At 43.7% G+C, this 25,574-nt stretch overlaps 1 protein-coding gene across 17 annotated transcripts in view; it reads left to right on the plus strand.

The window, feature by feature from the left end:
• Window positions 1-25,574, plus strand: part of LOC141110959 (galactoside alpha-(1,2)-fucosyltransferase 2-like) — a 539,222-nt gene that overhangs the window by 505,271 nt on the left and 8,377 nt on the right. The gene's annotated exons all lie outside the window — the stretch shown is intronic.

Here is a 25,574-nt window from a genome sequence, read left to right on the forward strand (position 1 = left end):
AAGTGGTCCTCTTAGTTCTAATAACAGATTCACATAAGCAATACTGCCTGAAGGATGCCTAGGCAATCCTAATCTCCTGTTTATGGAGAGCTCTACCCATGTGCTTGCAGTAAGACCAGAGCTTCACAGGAAATCTTTGGTAGCTTAGTCATGCCGCTGAAATCACTAGTGAATGCTTTCTAGGAGTAGAAATTGATCGCTAAAGAGATGGAAAAAATGGCTTCCTAGGGAATAAGCAAAACAAGTAGCATCTTGTAACTATCAATTACACATGAATAGACCATTGTGCGATCACGCTAGATTTAATGTTGCTTCTAAAGCTTACTCCACCATTTTTCCATGTGTTTAGCAATCAATTGCTACTCCTAGCTATTATTTGTTCATGATTTTAGCAGCACGACTGAACTTCTAAAAAATATCTTCTGTAGCTCCAGCCCAGTGGTTCAGAAGTCCGGCCTTCAGCTTGCTTTTATCTGGGCATTATTTTATCCACTGAAACCAGCAATTGGGCATAATTCCCCCCACACTGACACCAATGAAGGGCACAATTCCTCCCAATGACACCAATGATGGTTCACAATTCCTCCCAATTACACCAACAATAGGGTTGAATGACACCAACAATAGGGCACGATTTCTCCCAATGACACCAAGGGTGGGGCACAATTCCTCCCACTGACACCAACAATGGAGCATTGTTGTTTCCCACTGACATTGAAACCTTTTCACTCCCAATGGCCACAGTCTTCCCCCCCTTAAGTCTGAAGGACAGTAAACTGGCTCTTTGTTTAGAAAGTTTGGAGACCCCTGCTCTAGTCTGACAAGGCTGCCAGCAAATGGTTAAATCCCTTTTTAAAGTGATACTAAAGTCTCCTTTTTTTTTGCTTTAACCGCTTGCCGACAGGCTCACGCCGATATAGGTCGGCAGAAGGGCACGTACAGGCATATTAACGTACCTGTACGTTGCCCTTTAAGAAGTGGTTTGCGGGCGCGCCGCAAGCTCCGTGAGTGTGATCGTGGGTCTCGCGGACTCGATGTCCGCGGGGATACCCGCGATCGTCTCACGGAGGGGAAGAACAGGGAAATGCTGATGTAAACAAGTGTAATGTAAACTGACACTGATCACAGGTCCCTGTAATCGGGAGCAGTGATCAGTGTGGTGTCACACATAGCCCCCCCCCAGTTAGAATCACTCCCTAGGACACACTTAACCTCTACAGCGCCACCTAGTGGTTAACCCCTTCACTGCCAGTCATATTTACACAGTGATCAATGCATTTTTAATCGCACTGATTGCTGTATAAATGTGAATGGTCCCAAAATAGCGTCAAAAGTGTCCGATCTGTCCGCCATAATGTTGCAGTCACGATAAAAATCGCTGATCGCAGCCATTACTTGTACAAAAAAAATAAAAATTATTAATAAAAATGCCAGAAAACTATCCCCTATTTTGTAGACACTATAACTTTTGCGCAAATTAATCAATAAATGATTATTGCAATTTTTTTTTACCAAAAATATGTAGAATATATATCAGCCTAAACTGAGGAAAAAAATGTTTTTTATATATTTTTTGGGGATATTTATTATAGCAAAAAGTAAAAAATAATGCGTTTTTTTTTTTTTCAAAATTGTTGCTATTTTTTTGTTTATAGCGCAAAAAATAAAAACCGCAGAGGTGATCAAATACCACCTAAAGAAAGCTCTATATGTGGGGAAAAAAGGACATCAATTTTGTTTGGGAGCCACGTCGCACGACCGCGCAATTGTCAGTTAAAGAGACGCAGTGCCAAATCGCAAAAAGTGCTGCTCTGGTCTTTTGCCAGCCAAATGGTCTGGGGCTTAAGTGGTTAAAAATGACAAACATGTTATACTTACCTGCTCTGTGCAGTGGTTTTGCGCAGAGCAGCCCTAATCTTCTTCTCGGGTCCCTCGCCGGACAGGCACCTCCAAGGAGGCGAGTCAGAAATTGCTGCGTTGAATGCCAAAACCGCTCAGGTCAAGGTGAATGGAGTCCTGTCGCCTCTTTTTAAGATTACCAATGGGACTAGGCAGGGTTGCCCATTGTCGCCAATTGTATTTGCCTTGTCTTTGGAGCCTTTACTTTGTAAGATTCGATCAAACTAAGATATTGTGGGTTTGTCAGTTGGAGGAATGCAGTATAAGAAGCTTGTCGATGATATGCTTTTCTCACTGACTAACCCGATAATATCTCTTCCTAATCTTTTTCAAGAATCAATTTATCGAAATCAGAAGCTATGGGAGTTGCGATCTCTAGTGAAGTGTAGACATCACTGAAGTTTAGCTATAAATTTAAATGGTCAGACCAAGCTCTGAAGTATTTGTGAACTCTTATTCCGGCAGATCTTTCATACACATATAAGCTCAATTTCCCACCATTGTTCTACAAAGTACAACCTCTTTTGGAGAGATGGCAGAGGGGGTTTCATTCTTGGTTTGGAAGGTGCAGTATTATTAAAATGAATGTTCTACCGAAGTTCTTGTATTTACTTCAGGCATTACCCATTGCTATACCTAAATATTATTTTAAATAGACACACTCTCTTTCCTTACCAGATTTATATAAGCACACAAACATCCAAGGATCAGAAGATCTTTGTTGACCCTACCTAAAAACATGGTGGATTAGCGGTACCTGACCTGTACAAATACTACTAGGTGGCTCTTTTGAGCCGCCAGATTAATTGGAGTCGACATGGGGACTTGAAAAAATGGCCAGGCCTAGAGCAGGCACAGAGCAGTGCCTTATTACAATGAGCCCCTTGGTGCTTCAGTGATTTCCCGTCTATTACTAAAACACACCCATTGATAAGCCCAAAATACATCCGTACGGTAGATCCTATCTCTAAAGGCAAATTTATCATCAATAGACACCCCATTGTTCCCCATTTTGGGGAATCCACAGTTTGAGCCTGGTACGATGAAGGGACCTTTTGGAGTATTGATAGATCAGGGTCTCTTCCAGGCTTCTCATTTTGTGACATTGGGATCATGGCCAACGGAACAGTCGATGATATCCACACCATATCAATTTGATTTTCAGGTGAGCGGTGCAGCTGAGACATTTTCTTAACACTTTAACTTACTTAAGTAGTTAGGAATGTAATCTAACATAGTTTGAGGAATATTGTAACAGGAATGGCCCACTTCCTCAAACTCTTTCAAAGATGTATGTGTTATTGGCTGCACCCCCAGAGGACTTTTGACTACCATTTTTTAGGAGGTGGGAGATGGACTTGGACCGAGTCTTCTCGGAGAAGCAGCGTATTTTTATAATATATAACATATTTGAATCTTTTATCTGTAAAAAAATGCAGGAAACAAATTTTATGATTCTGTCTCAGTGGTACCGCACCCATGGCTTTCCTACATAGATGCTATCTGTAAATATCAGATAGTTGTTGGCGCTGTGGGGAGGAGTGTGGGACGTTACTGCATATCTTTTGGTTTTGTTCCAGAATAGAGGGCTTCTGGAGAGAGGTCCAGAGATTTGCTCAAAAATTTAGCGACCAAGAGATTCCTGAAGATCCGACTTTCTTTTTACTACATGATTCTAAAATCCTGGTTAAGTCATATAAGAAATCCATTTTATGTCATCTTTTGAATGCAGCTAAATCATGTATTCCACTTACCTGGAAGGAGACACAACCTCCAACGGTAGGAATGTGGCTTAAAGGGGTAGAGGAATTGAACCATATGGAAGATCTGGTTTGGACATCCAGGCAGAAACGAGGGATATGTCTGAAAACAAGGTCCTTATGGAATATTTTTATCAATACAGAGGAGGGAAGAAACTTCATAGATGTAAATTCAAATAATTGAAAATAGAGATGCTGTTTTCAGGTTTCCTGAGCGGGTCTGGATATTTGAGAGAAAGGCACATGAGGGAGGGAGAAGGGGAGGGAGGAAGTGGATGAGATGAGTTGTTTGGAGGAGGATTTTTTCCCCCTTTTTCTTGTTTTTTTTGTGTTATAGTTTCCAGATTTTGGGGTGGTTTTTGTTTTTTCATTTTGAGTAAAATGGGAGGGAAGAGACTGATTGACATTATAAAGAGACCCCCCCAGAGCCTGGGACACTTTAAGGGTCCCGGACATGGGGTTGTGTTTCTGAATGTATGACTAAGGGGGGATAGTTGTTCTCAATGCATTGGGTTGATAAGTTTTTATGCTTTGGGGAAAATTGACCCTAATGTATAATCATTTAGTAGATAGGTACTAACACCCTTTCAAGTATGATTTTTGTAAAGATGTATTCCTTGCTTTCTTCCAAAATAAAAAAGTTGAATTTAAAAACAAAAGAATGCCAAAATGGAGCTATCAAAGGACAGCTCCAGTAAATGTGGAAAAGGGTGCCTTTTATCCCCATGGCAGCGCCAGCATCGATCAGAACTAGAGGGGTAGATGACTTGGAGCACATCTCGAGTCAGGTACCAGAAGTAGAGAATTTTATAAGCGTTTTCCTTGTAGAGAGTACAAAAAGAACTCTTGGCCGCCTGAGACCAGATCGCCTGACACGTCTCTATGGGAATTTCTTCACCAAGTACCCTCCTTTTCCCAACGAAGCATATAAGCATGTTCACCCTGGGCTGGTATGGAGTAGGCAATAAGTATCCAATAAATATTGGAAATCAGACCCCTACGTGTGGAGCCCCCCAATGTAATGCGTTCAAAATGGGATGGTGTGGAAAATTGCAAGTTTGGAGTTATAGTTTGGGCATAATGGTGAATCTTCAGATATTCATAAAACACCTAGCGAGTTAGATCATATTTATCCTGAAGTTCGGGAAACCGCAGCAATTTGCGGGATCTAGGGTCTACCAAGTGTCCAAAATGGAATAAATTCCGTGATGCCCAGGGCGATGACATCTAATGGGTAAGGCTAGCAGGCACCTTGGGATTGCAGAGGAAGGAGGTCAGCAGTGATTTTTCAGATTTAAGCTCATGTTCACGTCATAACTTGCACCAAAGCAGCCGAAGTTGGGACATAGTCCCCAACAATCTACTAGAGGCTACCTCCGCATTTGCATTCCAGAGTAAGCTACTCAGATGTATTGGCGCCAGCCATATTTTTTCAATTTCCGTCCATTTATTATAAGAGCGTTGGGGAAACCAGGAGACTATCGCGTGTAATTGAGCCACTTGGTAATATTTTATGAGGTTGAGGAACGCTAAACCCCCATCGGAGCGCAACGCCATTAATACTGAGCGGGGTATCCTATGCCTCTTATACTTCCAAACATAGCTTATTATGTCAGCTTGTAGTTTTCTCAGGTGTTCATAAGGGACGGGAATAGTTAGTGTTTGGAATAGGTACAGAAGCTTAGGGAGGATGGCCATCTTGACGGAAGCAATACACTCCAGAAGAGAAATATGATGGGTCTTCCATTTTTGTATCTGGTCCCTAATTGATCTAAGTAAAGGGGGGAAGTTTGCCTGGTACAAGGTGGCAAAGTTCGGGGTGATGTAAATCCCCAGGTATTTCAGGGCAGTAAGTTTCCAGTTATAGGGGAAACAGGTCTTTAAATGGTGAACTTCAACCTCGGGGATATTAATTGGAAGGGCCTCTGACTTAGACACATTTATTTTATATCCCGAAAGGGCCCCATAAGTGTCAAGCTCAGCATTAAGTTTGGTAGGGAGATCCTAGGCTGGGTCAAGGTGAGTATAACATCGTCCACAAACAGCAAAATTTTAAATTCCCTTCCTCTATCTGATATGCCCCGAATGTCCGCGTTCCTACGAATAGACACCGCGAAAGGTTCAACACATATTGCAAATAATAAAGGTGAAAGCGGGCATCCTTGGCGAGTACCATTAGTGACTGGAAAGGAGGATGAGAGTGCAAAATGGGTTTTCACTTGGGATATAGGGTTGATGTAAAGGTGTTGGATTGCACGCAGTAAGGGCCCCCTAAAACCCATGCAGCGTGGCAGACAGGAAAGGCCAACCAAGGTGGTCTGCATCTAGGCTTAATATTAGGGACTTCGAGCTGTCTGTTTGCCACATCAATAAAGTCTACGACCCTTCTAGTGTTATCTCCCACCTGGCAGAGGGGAACAAAGCCCACCTGATCTTTATGGATCAGGGAGGCTAAAACCGAGTTCAAACGGATCGAGAGAAGTTTGGTAAAGATTTGGACATACAGTGGGGCAAAAAAGTATTTAGTCAGCCACCAATTGTGCAAGCTCTCCCACTTAAATAGATGAGAGAGGCCTGTAATTGTCATCATAGGTATACCTCAACTATGAGAGACAAAATGTGGAAACAAATCCAGACAATCACATTGTCTGATTTTTGAAAGAATTTATTTGCAAATTATGGTGGAAAATAAGTATTTGGTCAATATCAAAAGTTCATCTCAATACTTTGTTATATATCCTTTGTTGGCAATGACAGAGGTCAAACGTTTTCTGTAAGTCTTCACAAGGTTGTCACACAGTGTTGCTGGTATGTTGGCCCATTCCTCCATGCAGATCTCTTCTAGAGCAGTGATGTTTTAGGGCTGTCGCTGGGCAACACGGACTTTCAACTCCCTCCAAAGGTTTTCTATGGGGTTGAGATCTGGAGACTGGCTAGGCCACTCCAGGACCTTGAAATGCTTCTTACGAAGCCACTCCTTCGTTGCCCGGGCGGTGTGTTTGGGATCATTGTCATGCTGAAAGACTCAGCTACGTTTCATCTTCAATGCCCTTGCTGATGGGAGGAGGTTTGCACTCAAAATCTCACGGTACATGGCCCCATTCATTCTTTCATGTACACGGATCAGTTGTCCTGTTCCCTTTGCAGAGAAACAGCAAAAGCTGTTGCCACCCCCATACTTTACAGTAGGTATGGTGTTCTTTGGTTGCAACTCAGCATTCTCTCTCCTCCAAACACGACGAGTTGTGTTTCTACCAAACAGTTCTACTTTGGTTTCATCTGACCATATGACATTCTCCCAATCCTCTTCTGGATCATCCAACTGCTCTCTAGCAAACCTCAGATGGGCCCGGACATGTACTGGATTAAGCAGGGGGACACGTCTGGTACTGCAGGATCTGAGTCCCTGGCAGCGCAGTGTGTTACTGATGGTAGCCTTGGTTACGTTGGTCCCAGCTCTCTGCAGCTCATTCACTAGGTCCCCCCATGTGGTTCTGGGATTTTTGCTCACCGTTCTTGTGATCATTTTGACCCCACGGGGTGAGATCTTGCGTGGAGCCCCAGATCGAGGGAGATTATCAGTGGTCTTGTATGTCTTCCATTTTCAAATTATTGCTCCCACAGTTGATTTCTTCACACCAAGCTGCTTGCCTATTGCAGATTCAGTTTTCCCAGCCTGGTGCAGGTCTACAATTTTGTTTCTGGTGTCCTTCGACAGCTCTTTGGTCTTCACCATAGTGGAGTTTGGAGTGTGACTGTTTGAGGTTGTGGACAGGTGTCCTTTATACTGATAACAAGTTCAAACAGGTGCCATTAATACAGGTAATGAGTGGAGGACAGAGGAGCCTCTTAAAGAAGAAGATACAGGTCTGTGAGAGCCAGAAATCTTGCTTGTTTGTAGGTGACCAAATGCTTATTTTCCACCATAATTTGCAAATAAATTCTTTAAAAAATCAGACAATGTGATTGTCTGGATTTGTTTCCACATTTTGTCTCTCATAGTTGAGGTATACCTATGATGACAATTACAGGCCTCTCTCATCTTTTTAAGTGGGAGAACTTGCACACTTGGTGGCTGACTAAATACTTTTTTTGCCCCCTGTATAACTGGTGCACAAGGAGGGGTCCTTGTCTGGTTTTGGGATCAGGGTGAGAAATGATCTCTGTATGTCAATTGGAATGGGGGTTTGCTGAAGAAAAGCATTGAAGAGTTTACACATGTGCGGAAGCAACAAGGAAAGGAAGGATTTGTAGTACTCATACGGTAGGCCATCTGGACCAGGGGATTTATGAGTGGGTAGGGTTTTGATAGTCATTGTAAGTTCTTCCTCTGTGATGGGTGCATTGAGAGAAAGGAGGTCCGAGGGCTGGAGTTGGGGAACCCCACTGTGCTATAGATATTGATGCATATGATCCACCAGATTAGGTGGGGGGGGGGGGTTATGAGGGATCCCGGGATTATTATATAAGTCAGTGTAGAATTCCTCAAAGAAATTGACAATATCTTGGGGGTGAGATAGTAGACAACCTGACCTATTCTTAATTTGATGCGGGGTTGTTGTGTGGGAACAGTCAGACAGTTTTCTAGCTTATGAGTGTGCCTTATTACCCTTGTCGTAATATATATGTTTCAGCCGGACTAAGGCTTTTTCCACCTCACCTAACGCTAATTGTTAAGAGTCACCCGTAAGCGTGTAATCTGTTAGAGCAGGGATAAGGATGGGGAAAGTTGTAACCGGTGTTCTAGGACCTTGAGTTCCTTTTCGGTTTGTAGTTTAGTGGCCCTAGCATCCTTTTTCATAGCAGAGGTAAGCTCAATACACCGACCTCGGAGAACCACCTTATGGGCTGCCCAGATAGTAGAAAGGGAGACATCAGGGATGTTATTCTCAACAAAATAAAGTTTCAAAATAGATATCCTGTTCCGCTCTGGCGGGGTGATGTTGAAGGAAAAAGTTATTCAGCTGCCAGTGGCACAGTCTACGGTTAGGGGTACCTAATTCTAGTTGAGTAAGACGGGGGGCATGATCGGACCAGGCGATCGGGAGTATCTGTGCGGACTGGGTAATGCGAAGTGTAGTGTTGTTAATAAAGAATGCGTCAATACGTGAATGCGTGTGGTGAGGAGCGGAGTAAAACGCGTACCGTCGATCACCAGGGTGGAGAACCCGCCAGGCATCAAAAAGCATATCGTCTAGTGAGCTGGCGAAAGAGCTTCGAGTGTCTAAGGACTCGGGCTTGTGGGGGCCAAGGGGATTCAGGGGACAGATTAAAGTCTCCCCCAACTATCAGGAATTCATGTGCCGACTGAAAAAGAAGGGCAAGTACTCTGGTTAGAAAGCTGAGCTGGTGGATATTCAGGGCATAGAGGGAGCAGAAGGTAACTGCCTGTGTCTGCCACTGACCATGTAGAATAACGAAGTGCCCCGACAATATCTTTTAATGCCACTTAAAGGAGTTCTGAAAGTGGTTCATCCTTCTCTTTATTTCACCATGTAGTGACTCACTGACCCAGGTATTAAACCCAAAACCAAAAATGTAATATTTTGCAGCTTACAATCATTGGATGTGGTGGCTGCTCAGTGATCTTTGGCTTTTTCACCCGGTGATCTGGCCAGCAACACACCTCCTGTAATAGCGAGACACAACTCTGGAGGAATGAGCACAGCAGACAGCAGCATTGTCAGTCTCCTCACCCGAGCAAGACCTTTGTCTGTCTTTGGGTCCAGGCATCGGCATGTTTACCTTGGGAAGCCGGCTGTGACTGTTGTGGCTCCACACTGCGAATGCACAAGCCACGCTGTGCTTTGTAAATGGTCACGTAGCTTTTTGGGACCTGTGACATGTCCCAGAAGGCTGCAAGGGAATGAGGGGGGAACTTCTGCTCAGATCACCGCAGGATCTGACCTGAAGTGGGAGCAGGTACCTGTCAAAACCAGTTACCTGCTCCCTCCCCCAAAAAATAAAGTGCCAGAACTTTGGGGGGGGGGGGGGGGGGCGGCAGACAAGTGGAACTTCCTCTTTTGGGTGAAAATCCACTGTAAGTGGTTTGTCTCATCCATGTAAATTGATACATTCTGCTGGAGAGCTTGTGCTTTTGAAAAACAACAGACTTGCTGGCTGGATTACCAGATGAAAATAGGAGAAAGAAAACCTAAAATAGGAAACAGCCATCACATCTAAGATATGGTAAGGTGCAATATAATAAATGTTTGCTTTTGGATTTAATACCACTTTAAGACTAGTATTAACATGTATGCAGGAACCTGAAATAGGTTTCTTGTATTACGTGTCCTGTTTTTTTTTTTTTTTTGGTGCTTTGCATTAACCACTTGCCGACCGCCTCACGCATATATACGTGAGCAGAGCGGCACGGGCAGGCAAAATCACGTACCTGGTACGTGATTGCCTTCCCGCGGGCGGGGGGTCCGATCGGACCCCCCCCCGGTGCCATCGGCGGTCGGCGTTTGGCTGGGAGAGTTGAGAGACGAGGGGGAGACCATCCGATCGTGGCCCCCCCCTCGCGATCGCTCCCAGCCAATGAGAAACATCCCCTGCCTCTGTATAGTACACAGAGGCAGAGGATGTGATGTCATCTCTCCTCGGCTGGCCAGTTTCCGTTCCAGCACCGAGGAGAGAAGACATGTAAGTGCACAACACACACACACAACACAGTAGAACATGCCAGGCACACTAAACACCCCCGATCCCCCCCCGATCGCCCCCCGATCCCCCCCCAATCACCCCCTCCCCCCCTGTCACAAACTGACACCAAGCAGGTTTTTTTGTTTTGTTTTGTTTTTTTCCTGATTACTGCATAGTGTCAGTTTGTGACAGTTAGCAGTGGTAGGACAGTTAGTATTAGCCCCCTGTAGGTCTAGGGTACCCCCCTAACCCCCCCAATAAAGTTTTAACCCCTTGATCACCCCCTGTCACCAGTGTCGCTAAGCGATCATTTTTCTGATCGCTGTATTAGTGTCGCTGGTGACGCTAGTTAGGAACGTAAATATTTAGGTTCGCTGTCAGCGTTTTATAGCGACAGGGACCCCCATATACTACCGAATAAATGTTTTAACCCCTTGATTGCCCCCTAGTTAACCCTTTCACCACTGATCACCGTATAACTGTTACGGGTGACGCTGGTTAGTTCGTTTATTTTTTTTAGTGTCAGGGCACCCGCCGTTTATTACCGAATAAAGGTTTAGCCCCCTGATCGCCCGGCGGTGATATGCGTCGCCCCAGGCAGCGTCAGATTAGCGCCAGTACCGCGAACACCCACGCACGCACCGTACACGCACCGTACACCTCCCTTAGTGGTATAGTATCTGAACGCATCAATATCTGATCCGATCAGATCTATACTAGCGTCGCCAGCAGTTTAGGGTTCCCAAAAACGCAGTGTTAGCGGGATCAGCCCAGATACCTGCTAGCACCTGCGTTTTGCCCCTCCGCCCAGCCCACCCAAGTGCAGTATCGATCGATCACTGTCACTTACAAAACACTAAACGCATAACTGCAGCGTTCGCAGAGTCAGGCCTGATCCCTGCGATCGCTAACAGTTTTTTTGGTAGCATTTTGGTGAACTGGCAAGCACCAGCCCCAAGCAGCGTCAGATTAGCGCCAGTACCACTAACACCCACGCATGCAGCATACGCCTCCCTTAGTGGTATAGTATCTGATCGGATCAATATCTGATCCGATCAGATCTATACTAGCGTCCCCAGCAGTTTAGGGTTCCCAAAAACGCAGTGTTAGTGGGATCAGCCCAGATACCTGCTAGCACCTGTGTTTTGCCCCTCCGCCCGGCCCAGCCCAGCCCACCCAAGTGCAGTATCGATCGATCACTGTCACTTTTTTTTGTAGCGTTTTGGTGAACTGGCAAGCACCAGCGGCCTAGTACACCCCGGTCGTAGTCATACCAGCACTGCAGTAACACTTGGTGACGTGGCGAGTCCCATAAGTGCAGTTCAAGCTGGTGAGGTGGCAAGCACAAGTAGTGTCCCGCTGCCACCAAAAAGACAAACACAGGCCCGTCGTGCCCATAATGCCCTTCCTGCTGCATTCGCCAATCCTAATTGGGAACCCACCACTTCTGCAGCGCCCGTATTTCCCCCATTCACATCCCCAACCAAATGCAGTCGGCTGCATGAGAGGCATTTATATGTCCTCCCGAGTACCCCTACCCAACGAACCCCCCCAAAAAAGATGTGTCTGCAGCAAGCGCGTATATAGACGTGACACCCGCTATTATTGTCCCTCCTGTCCTGATAATCCTGGTCTTTGCATTGGTGAATGTTTTGAACGCTACCATTCACTAGTTGAGTATTAGCGTAGGGTACAGCATTGCACAGACTAGGCACACTTTCACAGGGTCTCCCAAGATGCCATCGCATTTTGAGAGACCCGAACCTGGAACCGGTTACAGTTATAAAAGTTAGTTACAAAAAAAAGTGTAAAAAAAAAAAAAAAACACAAACAAAAATAAAAAAAAATAGTTGTCGTTTTATTGTTCTCTCTCTCTCTATTCTCTCTCTGGTGTTCTGCTCTTTTTTACTGTATTCTATTCTGCAATGTTTTATTGTTATTATGTTTTATCATGTTTGCTTTTCAGGTATGCAATTTTTTATACTTTACCGTTTACTGTGCTTTATTGTTAACCATTTTTTTGTCTTCAGGTACGCCATTCACGACTTTGAGTGGTTATACCAGAATGATGCCTGCAGGTTTAGGTATCATCTTGGTATCATTCTTTTCAGCCAGCGGTCGGCTTTCATGTAAAAGCAATCCTAGTGGCTAATTAGCCTCTAGACTGCTTTTACAAGCAGTGGGAGGGAATGCCCCCCCCCCCCACCGTCTTCCGTGTTTTTCTCTGGCTCTCCTGTCTCAACAGGGAACCTGAGAATGCAGCCGGTGATTCAGCCAGCTGACCATAGAGCTGATCAGAGACCAGAGTGGCTCCAAACATCTCTATGGCCTAAGAAACCGGAAGCTACGAGCATTTTAGGACTTAGATTTCGCCGGATGTAAACAGCGCCATTGGGAAATTGGGAAAGCATTTTATCACACCGATCTTGGTGTGGTCAGATGCTTTGAGGGCAGAGGAGAAATCTAGGGTCTAATAGACCCCAATTTTTTCAAAAAAGAGTACCTGTCACTACCTATTGCTATCATAGGGGATATTTACATTCCCTGAGATAACAATAAAAATGATTTAAAAAAAAATATGAAAGGAACAGTTTAAAAATAAGATAAAAAAGCAAAAAAATAATAAAGAAAAAAAAAAAAAAAAAAAAAAAAGCACCCCTGTCCCCCCTGCTCTCGCGCTAAGGCGAACGCAAGCGTCGGTCTGGCGTCAAATGTAAACAGCAATTGCACCATGCATGTGAGGTATCACCGCGAAGGTCAGATCGAGGGCAGTAATTTTAGCAGTAGACCTCCTCTGTAAATCTAAAGTGGTAACCTGTAAAGGCTTTTAAAGGCTTTTAAAAATGTATTAATTTTGTTGCCACTGCACGTTTGTGCGCAATTGTAAAGCATGTCATGTTTGGTATCCATGTACTCGGCCTAAGATCATCTTTTTTATTTCATCAAACATTTGGGCAATATAGTGTGTTTTAGTGCATTAAAATTTAAAAAAGTGTGTTTTTTCCACAAAAAATGCGTTTGAAAAATCGCTGCGCAATTACTGTGTGAAAAAAAAAAATGAAACACCCACCATTTTAATCTGTAGGGCATTTGCTTTAAAATAATATATAATGTTTGGGGGTTCAAAGTAATTTTCTTGCAAAAAAAAATAATTTTTTCATGTAATCAAAAAGTGTCAGAAAGGGCTTTGTCTTCAAGTGGTTAGAAGAGTGGGTGATGTGTGACATAAGCTTCTAAATGTTGTGCATAAAATGCCAGGACAGTTCAAACCCCCCCAAATGACCCCATTTTGGAAAGTAGACACCCCAAGCTATTTGCTGAGAGGCATGTCGAGTCCATGGAATATTTTATATTGTGACACAAGTTGCGGGAAAGAGACAAATTTTTTTTTTTTTTTTTTTTTTTTTGCACAAAGTTGTCACTAAATGTTATATTGCTCAAACATGCCATGGGGATTTGTGAAATTACACCCCAAAATAAATTCTGTTGCTTCTCCTGAGTACGGGGATACCACATGTGTGGGACTTTTTGGGAGCCTAGCCGCGTACGGGACCCCGAAAACCAAGAACCGCCTTCAGGCTTTCTAAGGCCGTAAATTTTTGATTTCACTCTTCACTGCCTATCACAGTTTCGGAGGCCATGGAAAGCCCAGGTGGCACAAAACCCCCCCAAATGACCCAATTTTGGAAAGTAGACACCCCAAGCTATTTGCTGAGAGGTATAGTGAGTATTTTGCAGACCTCACTTTTTGTCACAAGGTTTTGAAAATTGAAAAAAGAAAAAAAAAAAATGTTTTTTCTGGTCTTTCTTCATTTTCAAAAACAAATGAGAGCTGCAAAATACTCACCATGCCTCTCAGCAAATAGCTTGGGGTGTCTACTTTCCAAAATGGGGTCATTTGGGGGGGGGTTGTGCCATCTTGGCATTTTATGGCCTTCAAAACTGTGATAGGTAGTGAAGAGTGAAATCAAAAATGTATGCCCTTAGAAATCCTGAAGGTGGTGCTGGGTTTTCGGGGCCCCGTACGCGGCTAGGCTCCCAAAAAGTGCCACACATGTGGTATCCCCGTACTCAGGAGAAGCAGCTGAATGTATTTTGGGGTGCAATTCCACATATGCCCATGGCCTATGTGAGCAATATATCATTTAGTGACAACTTTTTGTAAATTTTTTTTTTTTTTTGTCATTATTCAATCACTTGGGACAAAAAAAATAAATATTCAATGGGCTCAACATGCCTCTCAGCAATTTCCTTGGGGTGTCTACTTTCCAAAATGGGGTCATTTGGGGGGGTTTTGTACTGCCCTGCCATTTTAGCACCTCATGAAATGACATAGGCAGTCATAAACTAAAAGCTGTGTAAATTCCAGAAAATGTACCCTAGTTTGTAGACGCTATAACTTTTGCGCAAACCAATAAATATACGCTTATTGACATTTTTTTTACCAAAGACATGTGGCCGAATACATTTTGGCCTAAATGTATGACTAAAATTTAGTTTATTGGATTTTTTTTATAACAAAAAGTAGAAAATATCATTTTTTTTCAAAATTTTCAGTCTTTTTCCGTTTATAGCGCAAAAAATAAAAACGGCAGAGGTGATCAAATACCATCAAAAGAAAGCTCTATTTGTGGGAAGAAAAGGACGCAAATTTCGTTTGGGTAGAGCATTGCATGACCGCGCAATTAGCAGTTAAAGCGACGCAGTGCCGAATTGTAAAAAGTGCTCTGGTCAGGAAGGGGGTAAATCCTTCCGGGGCTGAAGTGGTTAACTGCCATACTATGTATTGACTGGTGCCTCCAGGATAGAAGGGGTAAAAGAATACCTAAACCCAACATTTTATATTCCTGATATGTGCCTGCTGTACCATGTACTGGTATCAAAAAGTATCCTGTTCTCTTTGTATTGCTTCCTTTGTGTGAAATCCCTGGTGTTCCTGCCAGTCCCACTGCTTACCTATTGAAACCTGACCACACTAAGCATCAGAGCACAACATAGTCCATTCTCTTGCTATGCTGGGAACTGCTCTCTTCCAATGACCTCACTTCTGCTGACACCCCCCCCCCTTTAACAGCCATTCACTTGGAAGACTAGCATGCTTATACAGTTCCTTATACAGCTGAAAACAGAGGGAGGGAATGTGATCACTTGTTAAAGGGGGAAAAAAAAGTTATTTAAATTTTTTTATATATACATCTATACACAAATGGTTTGCCTTTCATTTCTATTTTAAACTGAATGGGTTGTTTTACAAGGTGAAGGTTTACTAATACTTTAATTATGCTGCCCAGTTTCCTGGGTGTTTGTGGTGCCCCCCCTGTCACAAATTCACACGCCCACGGTGACTAGCTAACCGCGACCTGCGTTCCTTGACCGGGGAATATGAGGAACTAAGGGAATAAGGGGGAACTTATACTGCGCATGTAAGACTGGCTGTGGTACTTTCACAGCCTGCACTACCTTCGGTCACCACTAGAGGGAGACTCCACTCCAATCCAGCTAGCTGACTACACACAGGCAGATACGAATCTTACATACAATCTGGTGCACTCTAAGGGTTGAGGAGCAATCTAGCAATTACTACACACTTCTAGGGTTCCTCCAGCTATCCTGCAAGCTTGAACCCCGGTGTTAATCACTCTTCCCACTGTCCCTACACCCACACACCAGACACACAATAAACAATAGCCTGCCACCACCCATCAGTTTGTCCGCAGACTGGTCTGCTGAGCCACCACACACATACAGATCTTCATCTGACAGATCTGTTAGCTTACAATCTGCATGCAATCTGCCAACACACAGTGCAATTGCATACCGATTGGCACGTAACTTAGACCGAGTACTTAGGCACTAAAATACAACAACCTCTACAGAGATATGAGTCCAAGCTTAGTACACAGAAGCCACTTATTAATTTTATCATTTAATATCCCGAAAGTGGGCAGTGCATCAAAGATATACAAAGAAAAATGAGTCACTAAAAAAGATACAAAAAATACAGAAAGACACACAATTGGCAATTTGCTATGAAAATAAAAAGGGATAAAAACAGAAATAAACTTTACCGAAGTCTATCCGTTAGTAGAAGCATACTGGAACATGTGGGAACTCCCCAGTTTCGAACTGGCTTCGTGAAAGAACAATGTCCATATCTCAGGCTACCCAATTTATTGAAATATGGATGCGGGCTGGACTTTAGCCCTTGGCCAATCAATCCTGGGGAGTGTTCCTGTCTCAGCCCACAGAACGTTTGTGTTCTGAAATGACCGGAGTCAAATTGGCCCAGAACGGCGCTGATTGCTGGGTCATGAATAGGATTTCCGATACCAGCACATCAATCCGTTCGCAACAGTACCAATCACTGCCTGCCTGCTGCAGTTAGGTGCCATATAACGGTTTTGTGTGGTTCTCTAGGATTCCACACCTACTAAACATGCAGAGTTACATGTACACGTAACCCATCAGGTGTACGATCAAAAGGAATTATTTTCATCTCTCTGCCGTTAATATTTTAGCTTTTATGAGAGATAAAATAGGTTCCTTAGATCTCTTGATATTAATCAAAGCTTACAGACTGTCCGGAGCCTTGCGAATGCCCCCTGCAGATCCGTGTGGCCAAGATGACTAGCAGTTTTCTTTGAGCCTCAGGAAGCTGGCAATCTATGTTTACTCTAATGGGAACTTTTATTGGCATCTAGGTGTCACTTCGATCCTAGAAAAAACTATCTCTGTCCTTTTCAAATGCTAATGAAAGAACATATGTGCATGACTGACATTGAATACTATATTTTTAATAACCCAGAATTAAACTACATCTACAATTACACTACTGCTACAGATCACACCACATCTTGTTAAGGCAAAACTATCCTACGCTTATATTTTCGTCACACCCCCCCTCAAGTTGTTGTAGATAAATACAAGGGAAGAGCAACTTCTAGAGACTTCTGTCTCTCCGTGTATGGGAACCAGAGAGAAGATTATGTCGCTATGTGATTGAACTGTGCTGAAAGTGTAAGTTCACCTTACAGAAAAATCTGTAAGGTGAACTTACACAGGACCCCCCCCCCCCCCCATCCCGCTGACCAGCAGTGCGGCGATCTCCCGTTCTAAGCCCCGGTATAGCCGCCTCAGGGGTCTGGGGCTTAGAAATCCCAGCAGCTTTCACTCTTCTTCCCCGCTGAGAGGACAGGCTACACGGGTTCTGATTAAAATTAAAATGCTCCTAAACGTCCCTCCTGATGGTGTACGTTTAGGAGATTAAGTTCCAGGGATTTCTAAGCGCCGGAGCTGTAAGGTGTCTATAGTGGGGCTGCAGGTTAGCGGGACTGGGGGGTTAAGGGTGGGGTCCTGTGTAAGTTCACCTGAGGCTCGGTTCACACAGGGACGACTTGTCAGGCGACCTAGTCGCCTGACAAGTCGCCTCCCGTTCTGTGCTATGGAACCGTTCTAAGGGGAGCGACGCAAGTCACTCCGACTTAGAAAAAGGTTCCTGTACGACTTTGGGGGTGACTTGGGGCGACTTGCATAGACTTCTATACAGAAGTCGTTTTGCAAGTCGCCCGGGCAGTCGTGTGCAGGTCGCCTCGGTGAGGCGACCTGCAAGTCGTGCCGCCTCTGGTGTGAACCGAGGCTTACAGATCTTTGTGTAAAGGTGAACTTAACCTTTCAAAAAGATGTATAGGTTTTTTTGTTTTTTTAAAGATTTATACTTGCCTAGGTGGATGCAGCATTGGTCCGGAGCTGCATCTGTTCCCAGGCGCCTCCAACACTGAGAACCGAGCGATCGAACACCACTGATTTCTCAGTTCTCAGAGGCTCGTGAGCAGAGAGCTAGTGACTGTCAGTCACCAGCTCTCTGCTCTAAACCCTCCCCCCCCCGCGTGCGCTCACTGGAGCACTGGGCTGTGGAGGGGGGCGGGAGCAGTCGGCTCAGCCTCTCAGTGACTTCCTGAGAGGCTGAGCCGGGTGACCGTCCAAGCATGTGGGACGGATCCCGACTCCATTGTCACGATCTTGCCCGAGCCTGGACTGGCTCTGTGGCATCAGCTGAAGCCCGCTGTCTGCTGAAAATGGGTCACAGGAGTGCAGAACGAACTTGCACTAATGTAATCCATAGGAGTAGTACAGCCAAACAAGTTTTGGCTGTACTTCTCCTTTAAAGTGGTTGTTAACCTCAGACATGAAATATGAGCAAAGCATATATAGTGTGTACTTGTCTCAATCCAGAGCACTAAGTGTAATTTTTTTCTCCGCTGCCTCATTCCTCTGCTATCTATATGAGTCACGTCTGATCAGTTTTCCTGACACAGAGAGAAAAATGGTGAAGGGGAGGGCACAGTCTGTGATTGACAGCCTTAGCTCTGTTCCTGTGTGCTGTATAAAGGAGGTGTCCCTTCCCTCCAATCAGCTCTCAGCGTTGTCCTCACTGATGCAACTTCAGTTCTCCGCCCCCTGCTTTTCAGAGCTGAGCGATCCTGTGGAAATTCTGCACTTTGGATGTAGGCTAGAGATGGCTGTAGTTACACAGGTACAACTTTTGTACGAAGGTTCGTTTCATCTCTCTGTATCACTTGAGGCTAGTCGCTTCACTGGGTATAGGTAAGGGTTTACAAACACTTTAAGTGTTCTCCCGATGGTGGGAACCCAGTTGGCAAGGGAGGCACCAGAAGTTAGAGAGTCTGATAGAGACTGTAAACCATGCAGTAAGCCATGTAATATGTTGTGAGCTGTAATGGATGAAGTTTCTATAAAGTACAGAGAAGTTTTGTTGCCATTGATGAGTGCCTTTTTAGTTTAATACTTTGGAAAGGGGGTGCGGGCATGGCAGATTGCGTCATAATCGAGAGTGCCGCCTTAACGACATACGGTGAGGGAAAAAAGTATTTGATCCCCAGCTGATTTTGTACGTTTACCCACTGACAAAGAAATGATCAATCTATAATTTTAATGGTAGGTTTATTTTAACAGCGAGAGACAGAATAACAACAAAAATATTCAGAAAACGCATTTCAAAAAAGTTATAATATGATTTGCATTTTAATGAGTCAAATAAGTATTTGATCCCTATCAATCAGTAGGATTTCTGGCTCCCAGGTGTCTTCTATAAAGGTAACTACGTAGCTGAGATTAGGAGCACTCTAAGCTTCGGTTCACACAGGGGCGGCACGACTTGCAGGTCGCCTCAGCGAGGCGACCTGCAAACGACTTCTGAGGCGACTTGCAAAACGACTTCTGTATAGAAGTCTATGCAAGTCGCCCCAAGTCGCCCCCAAAGTAGTACAGGAACCTTTTTCTAAGTCGGAGCGACTTGCGTCGCTCCTATTAGAACGGTTCCGTAGCACAGAACGGGAGGCGACTTGTCAGGCGACTAGGTCGCCTGACAAGTCGCCCCTATGTGAACCGAGCCTTAGAGCTGGTTCACATGGGGGCGACTTGTCAGGCGACCTAGCCGCCTGACAAGTCGCCTCCCGTTCTGTACAATGGAACCGTTCTAATCGGAGCGACGCAAGTCGCTCCGACTTAGAAGAAAGGTTCCTGTACTACTTTGGGGGCGACTTGCATAGACTTCTATACAGAAGTCGGTGAGGCGACCTGCAAGTCGTGCCACTTCTAGTGTGAACCGACACTTAAAGGGAGTGCTCCTAATCTTAGCTTGTTACCTGTATAAAAGATACCTGTTCACAGAAGCAATCAGTCATTTAGATTCCAATCTCTCCACCATGGCCAGGACCAAAGAGCTGTTCAAGGATGTCCGGGACAAGATTGTAGACCTACTCAAGGCTAAAATGGGCTACAAGACCATTGCTAAGCAGCTTGGTGTGAGGGAGACAATCTCAGCTTGTTACCTGTAGAAAAGATACCTGTCCACAGAAGCAATGAATCATTTAGATTCCAATCTCTCCACCATGGCCAGGACCAAATAGCTGTTCAAGGATGTCCAGGACAAGATTGTAGACCTACACAAGGCTAAAATGGGCTACAAGGCTATTGCTAAAGTGCTTGCTGTGAGGGTGACAACAGTTGGTGCGATTATTCACAAATTGAAGAAACACAAACTATCTGTCAATCTCCCTCGGTCGGGGGCTCCATGCGAGATCTCACCTCGTGGAGTTTCAATGATCATGAGAACGGTGAGTAATCAGTCCAGAACTACACAAGAGAATATTGTCAATGATCTCAAGGCAGCTGGGACCATAGTCACCAAGAAAACAACTGGTAACACACAATGCCATGAAGGACTGAAGAAAGCACAGGTACAGGCCCTTCTGAAGTTTGCTAATTAATCGAAATGATTCAGAGGAGAACTGGGTGAAAGTGTTGTGGTCAGATGGGACCAAAATCAAGCTCTTTGGCATCAACTCAACTCGCTGTGTTCGGAGGAGGAGGAATGCTGCCTATGACCCCAAGAACATCATCCCCACCATCAGACATGGAGGTGGAAACATTATGCTTTGAGGGTGTTTTTCTGCTAAGGGGACAGGACAACCGCATTAAAAGGATGATGGACAGGGCCCTGCTTTGTCAAATCTTGGGCAAGAACCCCCTTCCCTCAGCCAGGGCATTAAAAATGGATCGTGGATGGGTATTCCAGCATGACAATGACCCATAACACACGACCAAGGCAACAAAGGAGTGGCTCAAGAAGAGGCACATTAAGGTCCTGGAGTGGCCTAGCCAGTCTCTAGACATTAATCCTATAGAAAATATGTGGAGGGAGCTGAAGGTTTGAGTTACCAAACGTCAGCCTTGAAACCTTAATGACTTGGAGAGGATCTGCAAAGGAGTGGGACAAAATCCCTTTAGAGATGTGTGCAAACCTGGTGGCCAACTACAAGAAACATCTGACCTCTATGATTGCCAACAAGGGTTTTGCCACCAAGTACTAAGTCCTGTTTTGCAAAGGAGTCAAATACTTAATTCACTCATTAAAATGCAAATAAATGTATAACTTTTTTGAAATGCGTTTTTCTAGATATTTCTGTTGTTATTCTGTCTTTCACTGTTAAAATAAACCTACCATTAAAATTTTAGACTGATCATTTCTTTGTCAGTGGGCAAATGTACAAAATCGGCAAGTTATCAAACACTTTTTTCCCTCACTGTACCCCCACATATACCTCTGGCAGCCTGCAAGGGCATGAGCGCTCCGCCAATCCAGGTCCCCAGAGTAAACCCTGCCCACAAACGAGCTACAAATGGTTATTGCATTTAATACCAAACATAACTATAACTTGACCCCTTTCTCCGATTTGTAAAGCACCTCCACACTCTAGGTAGATTCAAATATGTAACTGCTACCTAGGAATTAATGAATCTGTGCTGAAGTCAGAAAGTTCATATATGAGCATTCAAAGCTAGATTATTTATGCGTTGTCATTTTTTATCAGAGCAGAAGTCAGCTGGTGGGTGGCTTCTTATTCTATAGACCTAAGGTTGTCATCATCTGGCCGATAGATAGATATTAATCAATAACTATTTAGACTGGGTGTCCCACAGTTATTTTAAAGACTAAAGCCAGACATACATGGGTCAAATTCTGTACACATTTTCTTTCAAAAATCAGAAATTTTGTACCTTTTTGTTATCCGATGGTGCCATCATTGATTTCGAAATTCTACCAGCCAAGCCTTCAATTTCACCTCATGTTGCTACAGAAAAGAATTTTCGTGACTGGGAGTCTTCTTTTCTTTCCTGGCCACAGCTAATGCACATTTCTTTTTCAATTATATTGCTTGAACGATTCTCTATATGATCGCATCCCACTCTTGCACGATTCTCCCATCATTGATTAGAAATTAGTTTGATTTTTCAAAAAATTTCCAATATGCCCGGTCACTCAAATTCGATGGCTGCACGAAAATCGTCCATTGCTGCAGCCCCACTAATGGTGTGAAATTTGATAAATAATTCTTAGTTACAATTTTCATCAGCAAATTCTTTTGGAATTTGACCCATGTATGGCCTGCTTAAATCCAGGAAGATCTATTCTCACATGACATAGTTTAGTGTGATTTGTGCTGGAGATAGAAAACTTCATATTTACTATACTTGCAAAAGTTTTCACATTTTAGCTTTGCTCTATGTAACATTTTTCAAACCCATGATCTACACAATGTGCTGTTTGTGACACTGTGCTAGACCTGACATACACCAGACAGCCTCTGTATGCTGTACAGTATGTTACATGCACTGCTCTGAGTGCTATGCTGTACACTGTATGCGCTACCATGAACATTGTCCAGTATGCTATACTCTATCCCACTAGTCATCAGAGTATCATCATATAGAAGCTATTATTACCACTAGAACTTTCAAATTGCATCCCTTTCAGTCATGCTAGTCAGTTTTCAAATAATTGCCCATACACACGATTCGAAAATCGTACAACAGTTTTTTTTTTTTTTTGTCTGTTTTTTTTGGTTGCTAGTCTCATATCGCAAATGAAGAGTTCACTAAAGTGATAAATTCTCGTGCCACAGAATAAAAATTTGTAAGTAATGTGTTGTAGTGTATTTGTATTGTATTTTCGAACGACAACTGTACTGATTAAACAAAGTTGTACAATCTGGTATCATCCGAGAAAAATTTTCACGCTTGTCCCATCAGATAATATCGGATGAACTGTCGTGATCCACTCTTGAAAGCTCTGTGCTAACGATCAGATTATCGTATGATCGATTCGAAAAGTGGTATTTTTCGGACGATCATGTGAATGGGCCATAACCAATATTAATGCTCAACTAGAGTGTACCTTTAAACTGAAGTTGGTTACATTGTACAGCACAGAAGTACCTACTTTAAGGCTACTTTCACACTGAGGTAGTTTTCAGGCACTTTATTTAGACAATTTAGAAATAGCCTCTTAAAAGCTGAAAACCGCCTCCCATTCATTGCAGTGTGTCTTTTCACACTGGGGCAGTGCGCTTGCGGGACGTTACAAAAAGTCCTGCAAGCAGCATCTTTGGAGCGATGTATTTAGCGCTCCCAAAACGTCCTGCCCATTGCAATGAATGGGCAGCGATGCAAAGCACCTTAAAAGCGTTTTGAAAGCGCTGCAAAAACTGGACTTTTTACAATTTTTTGGGGGGGTAAAAAGTGCCCCGCTAGAGGCCGTAAAGCACCGATAAAACAGCGATTCCATCCAAGGGTCCCAGGGGGATCTAGGACCCCCAAGATATGGGCATGTCAGCAGGGGAACATAGCAGACTCAACTTTGTAGTCGCCACAGAAAAGAACAAAATTGTCAATAGTAAGTGCTACAGAAGGCCCAAAAAGTTACAGGAGGTCTGCTGTTGTAAGCCAAAAGTGAAATGTCAGTTTAAATGCCTTTTGAAATGTCACTTAAGACTGCATCACCCCATCAGATTTTCTTTTGCAGTATGGGAGGATTTGGTTGATTATTGCAGGTCAATAAAGTCTGGCACCCTATATAGTGCTTGGTAGTTGATCAAGCTATTTCTGAGTATGCCTTTTAGAAAGGAAGCGATCATTTCTGACTTTGGAAGTAATTGATTTTACCAGTAGGGGTTTTAACTTGTGTGATCTGGTCAGTCCTTCTCTTTTCTCACCAAAGAGGCATTACACCGTGCTTGTGCTATGCTTCAATCCTATAGGGCAGTGATCATCAACCCTGTCCTCAGGGCCCACTAACAGGCCAGGTTTTATGTATTACCTTGGGGAGATGCAGACTAGAATACTGCAATCACTAAGCAGCAAATGATATAACTTGTGATGTATTTCAGTTATCTTGCAAACCTGGCCTGTTAGTGGGCCCTGAGGACAGGGTTGATGACCATTGCTATAGGCAATTCGTGTAACAGTGACAGGTCCTAATCTGCACATTGTTTTCAAAGAGACATTTGCTCCTCTGGCCAACTATTTTATGTGCCAGATAACACTTGCCCTGGAGATGGAGCTTTAGAGTGGAGATGTATTAGAACACCTGTCAGATTCTCCTGGATAGGATGCATTAATTCCGTTAAAATGACAGTTTTGCGCAAGGCCCTCGACTACTACATGGCCTATACTGGTCCCCTCACATTTTTTACGCCTTCTGCAGAAGAGAAAGTTAATTTTATATAGACTCACAGACATCCTAGAGTTCCTTAGCTCAAATTATGCAATTATCTGTGCTTCATGCTACCTCAGACATCCCGTTATGGGTGCTTCTAGGACTCCCGAACTGCACACCGACTTCTATGCAGACCCTCCTCTGGCTTCCACACAAATTGCGCCCTTCGACCCTAAGCCCTTTAATGGTGTATTGTATGAAAACATGAGGCTCGGTTCACTACTCATGCAACCTTATGCCTCCATTCTTGCCCTTCCTGCCCATTGTCAACAATCCTTTATTTCCATCGAGAATGGAACAACCCTCTGCGTTCTCCTGGTGGGTTTCTTACAGTTTTATATAAGTATAACATTTTTTTTCCACTCTGTTTTTTCTGAATTGGGCTGCCCATCAGGAGATGCACGAGGCCCTGCTGTCAGAGTTTTTCTGTATCTGGTGCCCCTTGTTATGTCTTGAAAAACCTAATTTTATTGAACCAGAACACCTGTCAGTTTTTACTCCTGTCCGTGCCCCTGTTAGGGAAATTCACCCTCTCTATTTGTCCTGTTTATCATTAAAACTGAAAGTAAAAGGAAATCCCACATTTTGGGGTGTCCCCAAAAAAGTAATAGATGGGAAATCTTCCAATGGGGACACTAGTTTTGGTGACCTGGGGCCCCCAAGGGATTCCCTTAATTTGTAGGGATTTCCTCACTTCCTGTTTTGGCTGTGGGAAGGAAGTGAATGGATATCTCCCCAATGGAACGCAGATGGCAAAAAATAAACTGACAGGAGTTATAACAATCCCTTACTCTATCCAAAATGGAGAAAACTATTTTTTGCCTATAGTTATATTTTAAAAAAGGATTGGTGAATGAAAGAGAGGCGTTTAGAGCCTAAATTATTTTTACATCTACCATGTGCTACATGAAATTTCTCATCCAAGACAATTTGGGATTTGCGGCCAACATGTGTATGTCTTTGGGCTTCAGCAAGAAAGCTCTAACCACCAAAAGCTCACCAAAGAAAAACTCTATGGGCCTGCTATCTAATGATGGAAAATTTGGTGCAGGCCTGTGGGTTGTTAAAGTTGAATGCAAACATGAAATGAGCATAATGAGTTGACATACTGTAGCTCACGAATTACATTCACCATCCACTTTATTAAATTCTATTTTGGTTTGTCTCTTAATTATTTCTATCACTTAATATCA

Source organism: Aquarana catesbeiana, linkage group LG10, assembly GCF_042186555.1.
Source record: "Aquarana catesbeiana isolate 2022-GZ linkage group LG10, ASM4218655v1, whole genome shotgun sequence".
Lineage (NCBI taxonomy): Eukaryota > Metazoa > Chordata > Amphibia > Anura > Ranidae > Aquarana > Aquarana catesbeiana.